The sequence below is a fragment of the Podarcis bocagei genome (assembly GCF_964188305.1).
Source record: "Podarcis bocagei genome assembly, chromosome: 11".
NCBI classification, from domain to species: Eukaryota; Metazoa; Chordata; class Lepidosauria; order Squamata; family Lacertidae; genus Podarcis; species Podarcis bocagei.
The window spans coordinates 15,356,878-15,373,912 of NC_138136.1; the positions used below are offsets into that span (position 1 = coordinate 15,356,878).

General features: G+C 42.1%; 1 protein-coding gene across 1 annotated transcript in view; it reads right to left on the reverse strand.

Moving 5' to 3' along the window:
* Nucleotides 1–16,785, reverse strand: part of MEGF10 (multiple EGF like domains 10) — a 125,782-nt gene extending 108,997 nt beyond the window's left edge. Inside the window, exon 1 of the mRNA XM_081213575.1 lies at nt 16,265–16,785. The gene's annotated coding sequence lies outside the window, so the exon portion shown is untranslated. The remainder of the gene's footprint in view (nt 1–16,264) is intronic.
* Between the last annotated feature and the right edge of the window lie 250 nt (nt 16,786–17,035).

Here is a 17,035-nt window from a genome sequence, read left to right on the forward strand (position 1 = left end):
ACTCATTCGTCACCTATGGCTACCATGTTTGATTACAACATTGGAGTAGCAGACATTCGTCATAAGAGATTGGCATATCATTCATGATGTGCTTCAACACGGTTATTTTTTCTCATGGTTTTCTGTGTACGCATGTACTGCAGTAACAGTTCAATGAGTGGAGTTCATATCCTACCTTAGTCTAATCTAGAATACCAAAACATCTGAGAGAAGGAGCCAATTAAGGCAGCGATTCTAAGCAATTTGTCCTTTAGACATCCTCCTGCGAAAAGGAAGAAGTTGGCAGCTGCCCAGATGAGCCACGGAGAGGCACCCCCCTCCCTTTAGACCTTCTCTCACGAGTGAGGTGGGGGCAGTCCAGGCGACCTATGGAGGAACCCCCCTATAGACTTCCTCCCATGAAGAGGAAAGAGATGGCAGCAGGTTGCCCAGGCAACCATGGAGTCCTACTTGGGAGTGAAGGATCAATTGGTGGCATCCGTAAAGTGGACAGTGGTGGCAGCAGAACAATTGCCGAGGACTACTGTGACTGTTCCTCTGCAGATTGCCTGGCCTTCCTGCCACCAACACTGCCCTCGAATACTACTGTGAAGGCCTGGCAGCTCTCTGAAGGTTGTCATCAGGCTGTAGTTTTCTGTGACCAAGCAAACTGCAGCATGGCGACAGTCACATTTTGAGTGTGTAAATGTGTGTAAATGTTAAGGAATCTTTCATAGACTGTAGTACTTCTTATCTGAAAGTTAGTTCCATTGAACCGAATACATCTTAATTCTGAGACAACACGCAAAGGATAGGTACTATTAATATGTTATGTTGTATTTTCATTATTCTGCTTTGGACAGGAATCCCTAACATACTTCCTAGGGAGTAAATGCAGTGGGAAAGTGGGAATACTCCAGTCTCGCTCTATGGGAAGAAAAACAGCGCCAACTGCTTTGTTTTATCTGTATGCACCAACAATCTCTGCAACTATACACCATAAATATAAATATGGCTGGATTTTATGCTCCTATAATAGCAATTAGATGTCTAAATGGCATGGGTTTATCTATTGCTGCCCATGCAGAATGTAATTCCACGCATGCAGTATGACTTCATCTTTCTATTCTCCCCACTGCACCCCCTGTGGGCCTTCAAAATTTGCTCCAGAGGGCTGGGGGACCCTATGGAACAGATTTTACAGCCACACAAAGGCTGCAGGAGGGAGAAGATGAAAGTCTGTCTCCTGAGCAGAAATCTGCTTGCACAACACTGGATTCCACCCAAAACTATTAAGTACTGTTCTATAAAAATAGAGCAATGGTGAAACTAGAAAACAACTATATTGAGTAATTTTCAAAAATAATTCCTCAGCTCTCCCATACTATCTTACAAACATTAAATAGCCAGTTTTATGTGACTGTCATTTTTTAAAAAAGTGATTATTTTAATGAAGGTGACTTATCTGCAGGAAAAAAATTCAATAATTAAAATCCACTAAAGTCATTAATGATGTTCTGCAGCCCAAGAACACCCTTTAACAATAGTTCATGAAAAGCTCCAAGGCATCACTTTCAAAGTACTTCTCTAATAGAACACAATGCCTTTTACTCACCCCACCCGCCATGTCTGCATGACTCAGAAACAAGGGTGTTTTTTTAAAAAAATAAATGGTTAAATAAAGCTCCTTCTCTTCAAAGTTGCCTCTTACAGAATAGAAACAGGCTGTCTAGCTCAGCCCTACACTTGTGAAGCCTTTATTCGTCTAACGACTCTAACCCATTCAGCTGTGTTGTCACAGTGATCATTTTTCCTAGGAGGCTGGATCTAGTCAATGGAAAGAATGTCTGAAGCAGATAGCCTAGACAGGCTCTGTTTCTGGGTTCAGGCCTGGTGGTGTGTCAACATTCTCCTCAATTTTTTCCTTAACTGCTGACAATGATCAAAAATTTATTGAACATGTTTTACCATGATTACTTCCCTAGTTAGAAATCATCGATGGCAATTCTCAGGAATCATTAGAGACTTGCACTGACTTGATTCAAGTGTGTTAGTAGCTCCAAATTGTTAGGCTTTTCGGAAACTTTGCATATTTCAACATGCATTACTCTAATCATATTTTACAGTCATTATAAGTAAAAGTGAGGTTAGCCAAAATGGTAAATCTAGGAGAGTGTGATAAATTATGTGTTGTCTGTAGAATATAGGAAGTAGTGATTATAACAGTAAGAACTCAGATTTCTGTTCTTAATAATGCCCATAGTATAAAAAGTGGAATCTTTAAATGAAACTACTCTTAGTTTGATATCACCAAATAATTGAGTAGTTTAATTGATATAAATTGATTTCAATTGGTCTACTCTGAATATGGCTTACCTGGCATCACCCTCTCTTATAAATTGTAACACAACTAAACAGCAAAACAGAGTTTCAGATTTCTCAGTGGATTATATGATCCTCCTGGAAGCAAATTTTGTTGACACCTTTTTCCAAATGTATATAAATAAATAAAGTTTTTTTAATAGATTAGTGACAGCTAACTGAATAAACAAGATAAATTATTTAACACAATTCCATTGGCAATGACAAAGAAACTGCTTTTGTTTTCCTTTCACCACTGCAAACACCCTTGTGAGTTATAACATCAATTATTCAATTAATGTAGTGTAAGTCAGGGTTAATTAAGATAACTTCACTAAATCTGAGCTGTTAGTTCATTCAAATCCTGCAAGCAAGCCCAGCAAGGCTTCTGTTTTAAGCTATCAAGTTGCTGAGGCTTAGCAAAGTTTTTCAACCTCCTATCTTCTCCCATGCCAGAAAGCTAAACAACAAATCCCCAGATGAAAACTTATAAACAAAGTAGAATAATATTTATGACTACATCTTGGATATTGTGACACTACATAAAAGAAAACATATAGGATCAGATTTGATTCAAGTATTAAAACATAACTAGTTTAGTTCTATGACTAGATGGGATGGTGGGGTTTAAAGAGTGAGATCTTTTCTCATTTGAACTGTCAAAGATTTAAATGAGGAATTATAGACTGGACCTCCTTTTTGCACAACTTGTGGAACCACATTCTTTCCTCTGAAAATTCAGCAGTCAAAGACCTATTGGAAAGTGAATGCAAGAGAACGGAGGCTAATTGAATCTTTCCCCAAATGTAGTACAAAATGTCCACAAACCACTCAAGATATTTTAAGACTCTCATTTCTTAATCTTCTCTTCTCAAGTCTTCTACACAGCATTTTTTTTCATGGTTTACCAGACCACTCTTTTGGACATGCTCTGGTTTATCTAGATTCTTCAAAAAATGTGGCACCCAGAACTTGATAAAGTATTTCATATGTATGCAAAATAAGGGGGGGCTGTTACTTCCTGTAATTTAGACATTGTGTTTCTGTTGATACAGACCAAGATTGCAATAGCTTTTCTAACAGCTGCACTACACCACTGGCTCATGTTCAGCTTGTATTCCACTGAGTCACCTAGATTGTGTGCACTGCTACAAGCTCAGTGTCCTTCATACTATACTATAGTAGTGCTTTTCATTTATTTGTACCTAAATGCAAGACATGGCATTCATTTCCAGAGTGTTTCATCTTCCTGGTTTCAGTTCAGAGTTCCAGACTATCATTTTGAGTATTGATTCTGTCTTCTATGGTGTCTGTCAGAACTGGACTGAGGGCAACAGTGTGAGGTGAGCCAGGAGCCAGGAATCATGAGACAGGCCAGAAGTCAGAATCAACAAGCAAGGAAGGACTCAGTGGCTCCAATCCAGCAATACATGTGCACGACAGTAAACTGCTGTCGATATGTGACCTCTAGTTAGAGCATCACTGAGGACTGTGCTGGTCATCTTTCCAGGGGATCCAGGATGAATGAATTTTTCTCTCCCCTTCTTGTGTTATTGCTATGATCTCATCACACAGTAGCCTTCACTGCATGCTTTTTAGGTTCAAATATCAAATGCATATAAATCCTCAACGAGCTAGGGATATGCATATGAAAGCTTGCTTTCAAATATATATGCCCCTAGATGGGCCGGCCAATTATATTTTGGAATCATTGGTAGGTGATGATTCAAAATATACTGCAAGAATGCAAGGACACATATAATGTCTGTTTTACACACAGTCAAAAATACAAATGCTAGAAATGGCAGGATAAGTTAAATAGCACTGCCCTGAGATTCATTACTGGGATAAAAAAAGAGCAGCTATCTTCAACATGGTATGTTTTGAAGGCAGTTCCCATCAACTGCAGCTGGGGATGTTGGATAAATCCAAAGGAAACAGAAACAGGAGTGGAAATTGCCAGTGTTTGTTGATTTTTATTTTTCACTTCTGGAACAAATACTATCGGTATTCACTGCTGGCGCTTTCAGTCCACAAAACAATACATAAATGATGACCCCCCCACCCCCATTTGTATTGCGGTGCACTAGGGTCAGGTAGCATGATTAACTGTAATTAAGCACATAAAATTCCACCACAGCAGACAGCAAGACGAATAACACAGTTTTTGTCAGAAGCTGAATTGCAGCGGAATGGAAAAAAATGATGCATGTGCTGAACATAAAGGAAGTAAAACAAACACTGCTTTCTTATATTCCTAGCCCCAGCCTGCATGGCCAATGATCAGGAATGATGGAATGATCAGGAATAACATCTGGAAGCCAACAGGTTGGGGAAGGCTAAATTGGAGCAAAGCAAAAGTTCAATAATGCCTTACATTTTAATGTTACAGCTTCCAATTTAACCTTTCATTTGATAATCCCTTCATTGCCTGATCTATGAGACTGCCAGCCAATGAAGACAGTATCAAATTAAAGGGTAAGAATGGAACATGGAACATCAAAATGTAACTCAATGGCTAACTTACTGCATATGACCTGCACCTGTTATCTCACTATGAGCAGGATAATTAAAGCAAATCTGGACTTCTTTGGTTTAATCTGTGACTGATCCCATAATATTGTTATGAGTTTAGCTGCCTTGATCACCGTCGATTGAGTACTGACAAAAGAACATTAATATTTCTTAATGACTATCTATGGTAGTCTTAAAACAGTTTGCAAGAAATAATTAACTTTGGAGTTTGAAACTGAGACAGAGGCAGAAGCTGAGAGAAATCTAAAAGCTTCTAGCTGGAATTAGCTGGAACAAAGGATGCAACATTGGGGGTGGCCACACAAGTTGCTCTCTGAAAATCTGCTAGCTTTTAGAGCTCTGCTTGATTCTAAATCTCAATTGTCTTTAATTGTATGTCATATATTGCATAAAGCAAATATTACAAGGATACTGTAAGTCTCCCATTTTTTTGTCTACTTAAGGAAATGAAACCCAGGAGTTCTGGAAGAACTGCCTGGAAGGAGGAGTGTTAACAAAGTAGACTTTCTAAGCTTGGATCTGCCAAGTTTTGCCTGAATATAGGTTTGAGCAGGCTACATCTCCAGCTAGCCATGCATAATGGCTTCTTTGTCTAGCTGTCACATGAGCAGCGTTGTGTTACTATGATTGTTACTCCAGGCTTAAAATGGAAAGCATGCTTTCCAACAGACCACCTACTTCTGTGTTTCATAATTAATACTGTTGTACTCCTTTCATAGTTAATCAGTTTAGGATATTAATGCAGCTCTGGAGAACTGTGATAAAAACGGTTCTGATAATTCAGGGAGTTTCTAACATGATTATAATGACTCAAAATAAAAAGGCTTGTGTTTTTGTACCTGAGACTCAAAATTTCAAGTGTTAAGGAAGCAACATGCTGTGTACAAGCATTACATAATCGAGGGAAGAAACAAGAATTTCAGAACTACAGCTGACTTCTTCACCCTTTGATTATGTATTATGATTCAGGTGGTCTTAAACGCTTGTGGTATCTCAACTCTCCAAAAATATGTGTGTCTGATACTAGTAAGGCCGTCTTTAGCAGATGCGGCGCCAGGGTGCAAATATCTGCCCAGCCCCCCCCAAATTACCATGGATAGTGTGGGGGGGAGCGAAGCTGCGCACTGCCAGCCATTCATCCTCCATTCTTCAATTGACAGTAACTCTTCTTGCTTCCATTTTTGGGCCAATAATATTCTTGCTGCTGTTATTGCATATAAAAAGAGCTTACATTCCTTTCTGTTTATGTCACTCCCTACAATGCCCAATAGAAATGCTTCTGGTTTCTTTATAAATGTATATTTCAACATTTTTTTCAACTCATTATATATCATCTCCCAGAAGCATTTCACCTTTTTACATTCCCACCACATGTGATAAAATGTTCCCTCTTTTTCTTTACATTTCCAACATTTATTACTGACTTTATACATTTTTGCTAACTTGACAGGTGTAATATACCATCTATACATCATTTTCATCACATTTTCTTTTAGGGCATTGCATGCAGTAAATTTTAAACCTTCTCTCCGTAATTTCACCCAATCACTCAGCTGTACCTAAAATCTTTGGCCCAGTGAATCATAACTGACTTAACCTCTTCGTCCTTCAAATGCCATTCAAGCAGCAATTTATACATTTTAGACAAAATTTTTGCATCATTACTTAATATCTCTAATTCAAACTTTGATCCACTTTCATCAAATCCTTTTTCTTTAGAGTCTTGTTTAAACATTTTGTTGACCTGGCGATAATATAACCAATCATTAACATATTCTTTACAGGACTAAGCTTCCTATGTATCTACAGGATTGACCACTGTTCTTCAAGTAGCAGGTTGTAACCCAGCCTAAGGAAGTTGTAGCACTGGTATGAATAGGATGATACCAGATGTCAAGGAAGGAAGGCCACCTGGACTTTTACCAGGCAAACAGAAAGGGGTGTTTAAAAGGTGTAGTGTGTGCATGTGTTGCTCACAACAGTTTCTCCAGTTTGTGAAGTGCCTACTGGCCCAGAAATGTTGCTGACCCCCGTCTGAAAGTCAGAAACACTGACTTGAAAGTTTAAAAATTGAAAAACAGATTTTAAGTTCCAGAATTTAGTTAAAAGTAGCTCCTAAGTTTGAAAAAGTTAAATATTAATAGTGTATATGTTTGTATACATATGGATTTACATCCATTAAAAAAACAACAACAACAACCATGTAACACTGTGAAAGAGAGGCTCAATACAGCACAAGTGGGTTTTGCTTCTTGAGAGGTACCAGGAAATAATTAAAGGTTACATCCACTTTCTCTGACTGGAGATCACTGACTGAGCAAGCTCTGTAAAATGTCCGTTTAAGAAATGCTTAAATTGATTTATGAAGTAGTCTGTCTGATGCTGTAGGCCAGGGGTTGTCAACCTAGTCCCTACCGCCCAGTAGTGGGCGTTTCAGGATTCTAGGTGGGCGGTAGGGGGTTCTACGGCACAAGCTGAATCCTCCTTCCATCGAGCGCTGGTGGGTGGTAAGGAAATTTTACCATGAAGAAAGAGGTATTAGTGGGCGGTAGGTATAAAAAGGGTGACTACCCCTGCTGTAGGCAATCATATCCTTTTGAAACAAGAACGGTCCAAATTACTCCAAAAAGGTTGAGAGGGTCTTAGTTTTGCTTGAAAAGCTAAAATAACATTTTCTCAAGAAAAGAGAGAGAGAACAAGTAGCTCCAAAACAAAAAAATGGAATATCATAGAGTTGGAAGGCACTACGAGGGTCATCTAGCCCAACCCTCTGCAATGCAGGAATCTTTTGCCCAACATGGGGCTCAAACCCATGACCCTGAGATTAAGAGTCTCGTGCTCTACTGACTGAACTACCCCAGCTTGATTTCTGCAAGAAAATAAAGAGAGTCTGCTGTGTAACAGCAACTCTCAATTCATATAAAATCAAACAAATAATAAATATTACAGACTGACTTTTCACAGCCTTATGGCTTTATGTGACACCGTACAGAAACAATTGCAAAGAAGCTCACCCAGACAATCTACAGACTTCAGCAAAATGCCTTACATTCTACACAGTTTGCCAAAGAAAGGCTTATATTCTGCCTTTCAGATAAGGGGACTTACAAACAATTCATGTTTAAATGATATAAGAAAAGCCAAAGGAGATAAATGATGAAGTGGTAAAACCACTAGAATAAGGCTAATTGTCAGCCACTAATAGTGCATAACATTATTGAACAGGAACAATAGCTAAGTCAGGTACTTAAACTGAGTTCCACCATTAGAAAACCTGAACATTGTAAATGTTAATAAGATGCAGACTATTGTGTAAAATATGAGTAAGAGAGGACATGACAGAGGTTTACAAAATTAAGCATGAAGTGAATAAAATGGATAGATGTTTTCCTTTCTCTCCCTTAACCTGAGAATGTGGGGTCACCCCATGCTATTTACAACAGCTGTTGCTCAACAAAAAAAAGGACCCTGATCCAACTGTAGTACTATAGAAACAGGCACAGAAAATTGTAATGAGCTACGATTGTTGTTTTTGCTCTGTGTTCTACAGTACTACCATTTCCACCCTACAAAGAAGAGTATCCATGTTCTCTCTTTTATTTACTGTGTTGAAGGAAACAACACCAAAATTAGTTCCTGTCACATGATGTAGAAGCTTCTTTGGTGGGAACAAGCTTGAGACAAATTAGTCATATTATACAGAACCGGGAATAACTAGCAGCTGCTCATTTTGGACGTGATGGACAAATACAGACGTAAACCACTACGCTCAAGATGAAATTAAAAGCCAAACTTGCCAGTTTTACAAAGTTATCCAATAATGAAATATTGCTAGCCAAATTGTTTTAATACAGGTCATAATTTTATAAAAGTATACAAAGTAATACTATTTAGGATGTAATAAAAACATGGAATCAACTATTAATTTCCACTGGCAATCTAGAACACATGCTGAAGAGTACAAATTGTTATAATCTGCACCATGAGAAAATATGGTCCATGGTATGTTGCATACTCAGATAAAAAGGTTTACAGCATAGCCAATCAACTGGCATTCCTAACTTGAGCCTGAAAGATGTAAACAAGTTATTCAGCAGCATAACAGAACATATATGCTGGCGACTCAGTTTACTATTTTCCTAAATCCAGTTACAGTAGTTGCATCCCATAGTGCAGGCACATCAGGAAGATCAGACATAGCTAATTAAGTGTGCTCTTTTCCTGAATTGTGTTACTGGGCATTCAGGGGTATTTACAAGGAAAAATGAAGAGTGAAGCCAGCTTTCAGTTTCAGTCTTGCATTAAATATAGAGCTCAGTCAATGGACACATTTCTTTTAAACAAAACAAAGTGGCTTATCCAGTGCGAAAGCAGAGCACTTTCACTTCTCCAGACTTGTCTTTAACCATCCCAAGTTGCTGAACAATAACAGTGTTCCCTCAAGGCACTACTCTAGCCTTGTATCCAATCTAGCTGACCTTGCTGAGCACAGCTAAGAATTTTGATAAAACCAGACTGAGTTTGCATATTATGTGAGCTGAAATGCTCGTAGAAAATGACCTGAAATCTTGTGTCCCACTAAACTTAACTAGATTTATTTGCACTCAACCAGTATTTATTTTATTTTTAAATACTTCTATACAACTGTTTCTCAAAAAAAAATGCACAACAAAAATCAACCATAAAATAATGAAATACATGAGCCCAGTCAACAATTAAACAGAAGTGATGACATAACAAAACAATGATAGTCGTATCTTGGAAGTCAATCAGAATCCGTTCGACTTCCAAAATGTTCAGAAATCAAAGCACGACTTCTGGTTGTCTGCAGGAAGCTCCTGCAGGCAATGAGAAGCCATGGAAGCCACGCCGGACATTTGGCTTCTGAAAATCGTTCAAAAACCGGAACACTCACTTCCGGGTTTCAATCATTCAGGAGCCAATTTTTTTGGAAGCCAAGGCGTTCGAGATCCAAGGTATGACTGTACTAAGTAATGGGACATAGCAGTGTTCATCAACTGTTCTCAGCTGCTACCTAAAAAAGCAAGGGTTTTGCACGCATTTTCATAAAGAGCATGGTGGAAGCTGTATGGACTCTTCCAGAAGAAAACACAGCACATAAGCACTATTACAAAAAAGGTCCTGCTCCTGATGGAGCCAAATGTAAGCTTCCCCATGAGTGTCACCAGAATATAGGGTGCTATAGACCTAAGTAATACACAGAGTGGATCTATGAAACTTAATATACTTGTTCATTGATTTCAGTGGGTCATATGCAACTAAATCACTGAACAAGTGGAAACCAGCACAATGATGCCCACTCTCACAATGGGACTCTTCTCCCTGCACCCTCCACAAATCTACTCATAAAGGAGGCAGGAGAGATTGTTCCATCAGCTGGTGGAGCAATTTCCTTAGTGTTATGATGAATACAGCCCAGTAAGTCTATTCCAGGGTGGGGAACTTTTTTCAGACCAAAGACCACATCATCATCTGAATAACTTTCCCAAAGCCAACTTCCCCAAATAAATCTTAAGTTTAGTGGGACACAGGATTTCAGGTCATTTTCTACAAGCATTTCAGCTCACATAATATGCAAACTCAGTCTGGTTTTATCAAAATTGCTAAGTTTCTTAGCTATGCTCAGCAAGGTCGGCTAGACTGGATACAAGGCTAGAGTAGTGCCTTGGCCCTTGAGGGAAAACTGTTATTGTTTTGCTAGAGGCAAAAAAGGGCAAAACAACACATGTAAACATTTTTTTTATTATATTTGTTTACACCCTGGCAAGAAACACCAAAAGTATAGAAAACAAACAAACATTAAAACACAATTAAACAGTGATAGAATTTAAATTATATGCACATATAAAATCTGTTTAAAACGCACAGATCATTACAATAAAAACTGTGTGGGATCCTCCCTTTAATGAAAAGCAGTCCAATTCCAAAAAGCCTGTTGGAACAAGAAATTCTTCACCTACCTGTGGAAGGACAGCTAGGAGGGAGTCTGTCTAGCTTCCCTACAGAGAGAGTGCCAAAGTCTGGGAGCAGTCACTGATAAAGCCTTTGTAAAGCAGGCTGCTCTCATAGCTCTTGCTATCCTCTATCCAGCCAACCAAGGACACATTCCACTCTATCAGGCAATGAAGTCTAGATGTGACCAGGGGAAAAGAAAAGAAAACTCCTTCCAGTAGCACCTTAGAAACCAACTAAGTTTGTTATTGGTATGAATCATAGAATCATAGAATCATAGAGTTGGAAGAAACCACAAGCTTTCGTGTGCATGCACACATGCACACGAAAGCTCATACCAATAACAAACTTAGTTGGTCTCTAAGGTGCTACTGGATGGAGTTTTTGTATTTTGTTTTGACTACGGCAGACCAACATTGCTACCTACCTGTAACCGGGGGAAAGGGTGTGGCTGAGGAGGAAGCATGGCTTGGAGAGAGTCCTGAGGGCCAGACAGAGAGGCCTAGAGTTTGTGATGACTGGAACTGATGGGAGCTGCAGTCAAAACATCTGGGGGGCACCTAGTTGGTGAATGCAGTTGTAAATGTATAGCACTGTCCTATCTTAAAGCCACCAGGCGGGATAGGATTGCTCACAAAACCCTTATTCCAGCAGAGCACAATGCTACATCAGTGGAAAGATGCATACCATTGGACAGAGAAGCAATGACTAGCTTGAACCTTGCACTGTCAGGAGTCTGCTAGGGCACTAGTCTTTAACTAGTGGGTTGGGGCCCACTAGTGGGTCACAGCTTCATCCAAGTTGGATCGCAACAGGAGCACTGCCACCACGCAAATATATAGAAGGTTAAGAAATGGGTCACCAAATGAGTGTTTGGGTTGAAAGTGGGACCTGGCTCTGAAAAGGTTTAAGACTATTGTGCTAGTGCAAAAAGAAGAAGAGGGATGAAGGGACATGGCAGGGAAATTGATTGGGATCCTATTCTCAGTCAGAAGTAGTCCTAGCTCAAATTATGCAAACTTCATACTCCAACAACAAATAATAATCTATTAAAATGCTCCCACCAAAATCAATGGGGAGCCCAACATAACAGCCCAAAGCCAGCCATAATGGAGGCTTTCAATGAACAAAAATGTTGGCACCTGTTTGTCTCTTTGATACTCTCAGAACTCACTCCTATGAAGGCATTCTCCTCCTCATGTGATCAGGGAGAGAGCAAGAACACATTACCCATCCTATGCATCATAACCCCAATGCCAGCACTCTCCACATGTTGCAGGTACATAATTGAGAGATCTAAATCATGCCAGAAGCCTCAGCGAGCACAGCAGGCATCTTGCTGCAGGCATTTGCCCTCCAATGCATAGAGGGTGGTGGGGCACCTGGGTAGCTGGCATACTCTGCTCTCTCCTCACACAATTCTAATTGTGTGAAACACCTGCACAGGTCTTCGCTTAACAACCAACCTTGTTCAATAAAAGTTCAGACTGCTGTGCCTCTTTTATCCTCAATAATTATCAGTTGGCGAGCACCCTCCCCACCCTCTGGAATCCTTCCTATTCTTCATAGGACACAGATGTTTGAGGCTGGAGAAGAGCTCCACCATCACACCCTACCAGGGCTAATGTCTCTGCATCTCCTACCAAAGCACTTGCAAGAGGGAGGCCAGGTAGATCAATGTCTTCTTGGCTCCCATCATCACCATCCATTGGTTTCCAAAAGGAGGGGGGGTGATGACATGATGAAGGTATGTGTGATGCAGAGAAAGTGGGTAGAGAGATATTTTACTCTCTTTCTCCTAACACTACAACCCAGGGTCATCCAATGCAGCTGAATATTAGAAGATTCAGAACAAACAAGAGAAGGGAGTTCTTCACATACTATATCATCAAACTGTGGAATTCACTGCCACGGGATGAAATGATAGCCACCAACTTGGATAGTTTTATTAAAAGCAGGCTGGGAAAATTCGTGGATTGATAAAAAGTCTACCATTCATTCATGCATACCCCACCTTTTTCCCTAACGGGACTCAGTGGCAACTAATTATGGTGGCTGTCTTCTGTTTGGACACTTTGAGAACAAGATAGTGGATGAAATGGGCTTCTAGTCTTTAGAGAGGAAGACTGAAACAGACAGTATGACACCTCTTCCTGATCCTTTTCCCCTGACCCAGATCTACCATTGAACAAAAGGAGCACATTTTCAGTCTTTTAGAAGTACTGTGTGCAGCCATCCATCAGGATGCCCAGGCCTCATGCCTCAGGCAGCGAAAGGGGCACAAAAGAAGCTTGTTGGTGTTGCAGGCTGGTAGTAGGACAGAGAAATGACCTTAGCTTTCTCACTACAGCTGCCCCCACCGCCGCATTTGTCCCCAGCAAGTGTCTGAGTAACAAGGAAATATCTATTCCCTGCTGCAAATCTTCCATGTGAATAGATCTTGACTATGAAACATGTTTTTCTGTTATTCATCAATCTTCAGGAGACAACAACCCCACCCACCCTCAAAAAACAGCCTAGAATGGAGAAACATTACACTTTTCCTGCTTGATGTGCAAGAGTTCCAATACAGCAGTCCCATGAGGGGAAAGGCACTGACATTTTCCCACCCTGACTTCTAGGAAAGCAAGACACATCCTGCTCTGTGTTCTATGCAGTCCACTGGCTTATGTGATTGATTATGCATCAATTATAAATGGCCATGGAAACATTCCATTAATTCCTGATTTTGTATATAATTACATGTACTCATAGTTTTTAAGCACTAACTCTACACCATACCACATATACAAAGGTTAATACTGCCAGTGGAGTGGTGCATGGGGCAATTAAAACCTTCTGACTTTCTAACACACCGTTATTAGAATGAAGCCTGCAACAAAATGCTGCAGTATGGAAGTTTAAAGTAAGCTAGCTCTAGGAAAAATATTTTCAAATACAACCAAACCCAGTAATTTAGATAAAAACAACCAAAACCCAGCAGCAGCATTTACAGTAACACCTTTCAGTTAAAAGACAGAGATACATTTTGATCCAGGGAACCAGACTACAACATACATAGAGTTTAATTTTCCCAAAAAAAATAGAGAGAGGTTCTGGGGCTTAAAGTAGTTAGATATCCCTGTTTTCCATCCTGGAACTTAATCAGGTCAGGAAAAGATATTCTGCACTTGTTCTGAGCATTCTTCTTTTTAATTATTTCACAAGCATTGCCAACAAAGTTTGGAACGAAACCAAAGCTTCCACAAATTAAAGTATTCCTTTTAGGCCATTCTCAGCAAGAAATATATGGATCACATGAAACGAAAACAAAGTTTTACAGCTACGGTCAAAAATTTTCTCTCTCCAGCTCTAGAGCAAAGCAGCAGCTGTATAGGATGTTAAGCTAGCCAGGCATTTAAAACCCAGTGCTGAACTATCAGCAAAACAACCCAGACCGACAGCCCACCCCTCAAGAAACGCAAAGTGCATGCTGAGTAGAAGACATTCCTGCACGAACTTAGGAAGGTAGGGGTGAGGAGATGGGGACAAGGAGTTTTCTTTCTCAAAACAAGCCTTTTGTTAGAAGGAGCTCATTTAAATAGAGGGAAAAGTCGCAATGGATACGGGAGAAAGTGGAACAACAAAGACAAATGGGCAAAGCGCACCCAGTACACCGACAGCAGTAGAAAGTGTGCCGCCTTGGAAACGTAGGGAATTAGCTTTTATAGGCAAAAGTATTATTTATCAGATTTACTTGAAGAGATATGTAGGCTGCTGTGCTCCATTTGTTTACCAAAAAAAAGTTCATTTCACAAGACTACTTTGCCCACAATGACGTTCCTACAGGGGTGTCCCATCTGGTGTGAAAGTTGTGTGTGCCAACTGCATACATGTCTCTTTCGACAGTTGACTAGGCGGGGCTCACATGACCTCCTCCATGTATCCAAACATGTGGAGAGGGTCCTGGGACCAGCAGGCAAGCTTCACTTCCCGTCGCCACTATGCACCGTAATCCATTCCTCAGTGTCCAAAACACATCAGGAGGAGTTCTATTTGCACACTACGTTCTGAGCACAGAGTTACTCCAAGCACACCAAAACAATCCGTTCCAAAAGAGTTTGGACACATGGACATTAAGGCATGAGGCCTGTCCATGTGGCCCTGCAACCCCTACCACACCTTGAACACCACGGTGGACCCCACAACTATTATTCAGAATGGAGCAAGAGAGGCGGGGGGAGGGACATTGGCACAGCCAAGATTTATTTAAGGGGGGCAAGACACCCACCTGTCACCATCCTCTGTCTGGCACTGCCTGGGGGATCCAGCATGAAATGGCTCAGCAACAATTTTATTATTACTATTATTTTACTGTGCTTACAATTATTACATTTATTATTTGTCAAAGAACTTTAAATACAAACACCAGAACATTACACCCAAATTTTCAGCAGAGGAACATGCATGCACAATTTCTCAGAGTCTCTGGGGAGAGCCAGTGCAGTATATTGGCTAGAAGAGAGTTAGACTGTGACCTAGGAGATCTGGGTTCAAATCCCAACTCAGCCATGAAGCAACAGTTTTAAATTACCTCCTTCCCACCCCAAGCGCTCAGAAAAAACACCTGTCAAAGCCCTTCTACAATTTCTACTTTCAGTTAGTTGTTTTTATTTATTTCCTGGGGGGGAGGAAGTTGCCCCCTGCTCCCTCCCCCCACCATGCAGGGTGTGTGGCACCGAATTTTGACACTCAAATTTGTAATGAGAATGAGATTTGCATCCATGGTTATGGGGGGGAGGTTGCCCCGAATTTTGACATGCTGATGTCCGCCCCCGTGCAGAGCAGCGCTACCTCCCCCTACCGCGTTTCCCCCGACGGGTCCAAACGAGCCTCATTCAGACAACCAACCGCCCAAGGCTCGGGGAAGCCGGCAAAGTTTTAGCCCGAATCTTAGTTCCCCGCCCCAATTCCGCCCCGTCGCCTGACCTTCAACGGACAGCTCCCGTGCGCGTGAACGGCCGCAGCACTCCCAACATCCCCCACCCCCGACCCGATCGTCTGAACGGAGCCCCGGACACGAGCATCGTCTTCAAGTTACTCACGCGATACCCGTGTACGCCCCGTCGCCTGACCTTCAACGGACAGCTCTCGTGCGCATGAACGGCGGCAGCAGCAGTACCACCCAAGCCCCCAAACGATCGTCTGAACAGAGCCCCGGACCGATGCGCGTTTGTGTGACTGGCGTCCACGGCTCTGTTCAGACGATCGGGTGGGGGGGGGCTTAAAGTTCCGCACGCGATACCCGTGTGCGGGGTGGGGTTGGGGCTTCCCCCTTTCTTTGGGGTCTTCTCCCAACCCGCGATTCCCCCTCCGGACAGGCGCCAAGCGAGCGGCGGAGGCACCTGCGCTTTTCCCGCCTTCGCCAGTCCCTCACCTGCTATAAGCGGAGCCGGGCGGACTCGTCTCCTCAGGCTCCTCCGCGACGGACGGAGCGAAGCGACTTCTTTCCTTTCCCCCCAAAAGCCCAGCTCCCCTACAGGCCGTTCGCCAGAGGCGCCATGGCGCTTCCTCCTCCCGTGCCCGGCCCGAGCGGCGACAACTCCCGCTCCGGAGCCTCAACTTTGCCCGGCTTGAGGTGAAGCGACTATTGAGGCGGCTGCGATAACCGACGGGGCGCCGGAGGGGACAAACGAGCCAAGCGGGAGACCGGCGCCTCCGGGGGGGGAACTCGCGCCTCTCCCCGCTCCGCCCTGGCCGAGGCTGAGCGCAGGTGGCCGGCGGCGGAGGCTGCCCCACAGCCAACTTGAGGCGGAGGCGGCCGAGGAAGTTCCGTCCCGGGCGCGGCAGTGAGAAGCGAGGGGACGACCAATGCCAATGTCGCCGCCGCGCTTCGCTTAGCCTGAGGAACAGGTGTCGCCGCCTGAGGTCGTGAGGCGAAGGCGAAATCTCTCGGCCCGCCCCGTCGCGGCGGAGCCTGTTAGCACGCGCGGCCAACTTTGCGCATGCGCGAGGCGGAGGCGGGAGTGGGGGAGACGCCCTCCTGCCTCAAGTTCCCTCAGGTCGATGGCGGGAAACTAAGAAGTCTTTTTATTTTTTTATTTATACTTGTCAAGTTTTTTTGTTTGTTTTTTTGTTTATACTTGTCTTTTCCCCCCAAAAAATGTATTGGTTTTCACAACATTATAAACAAACAAAAACATAAGAC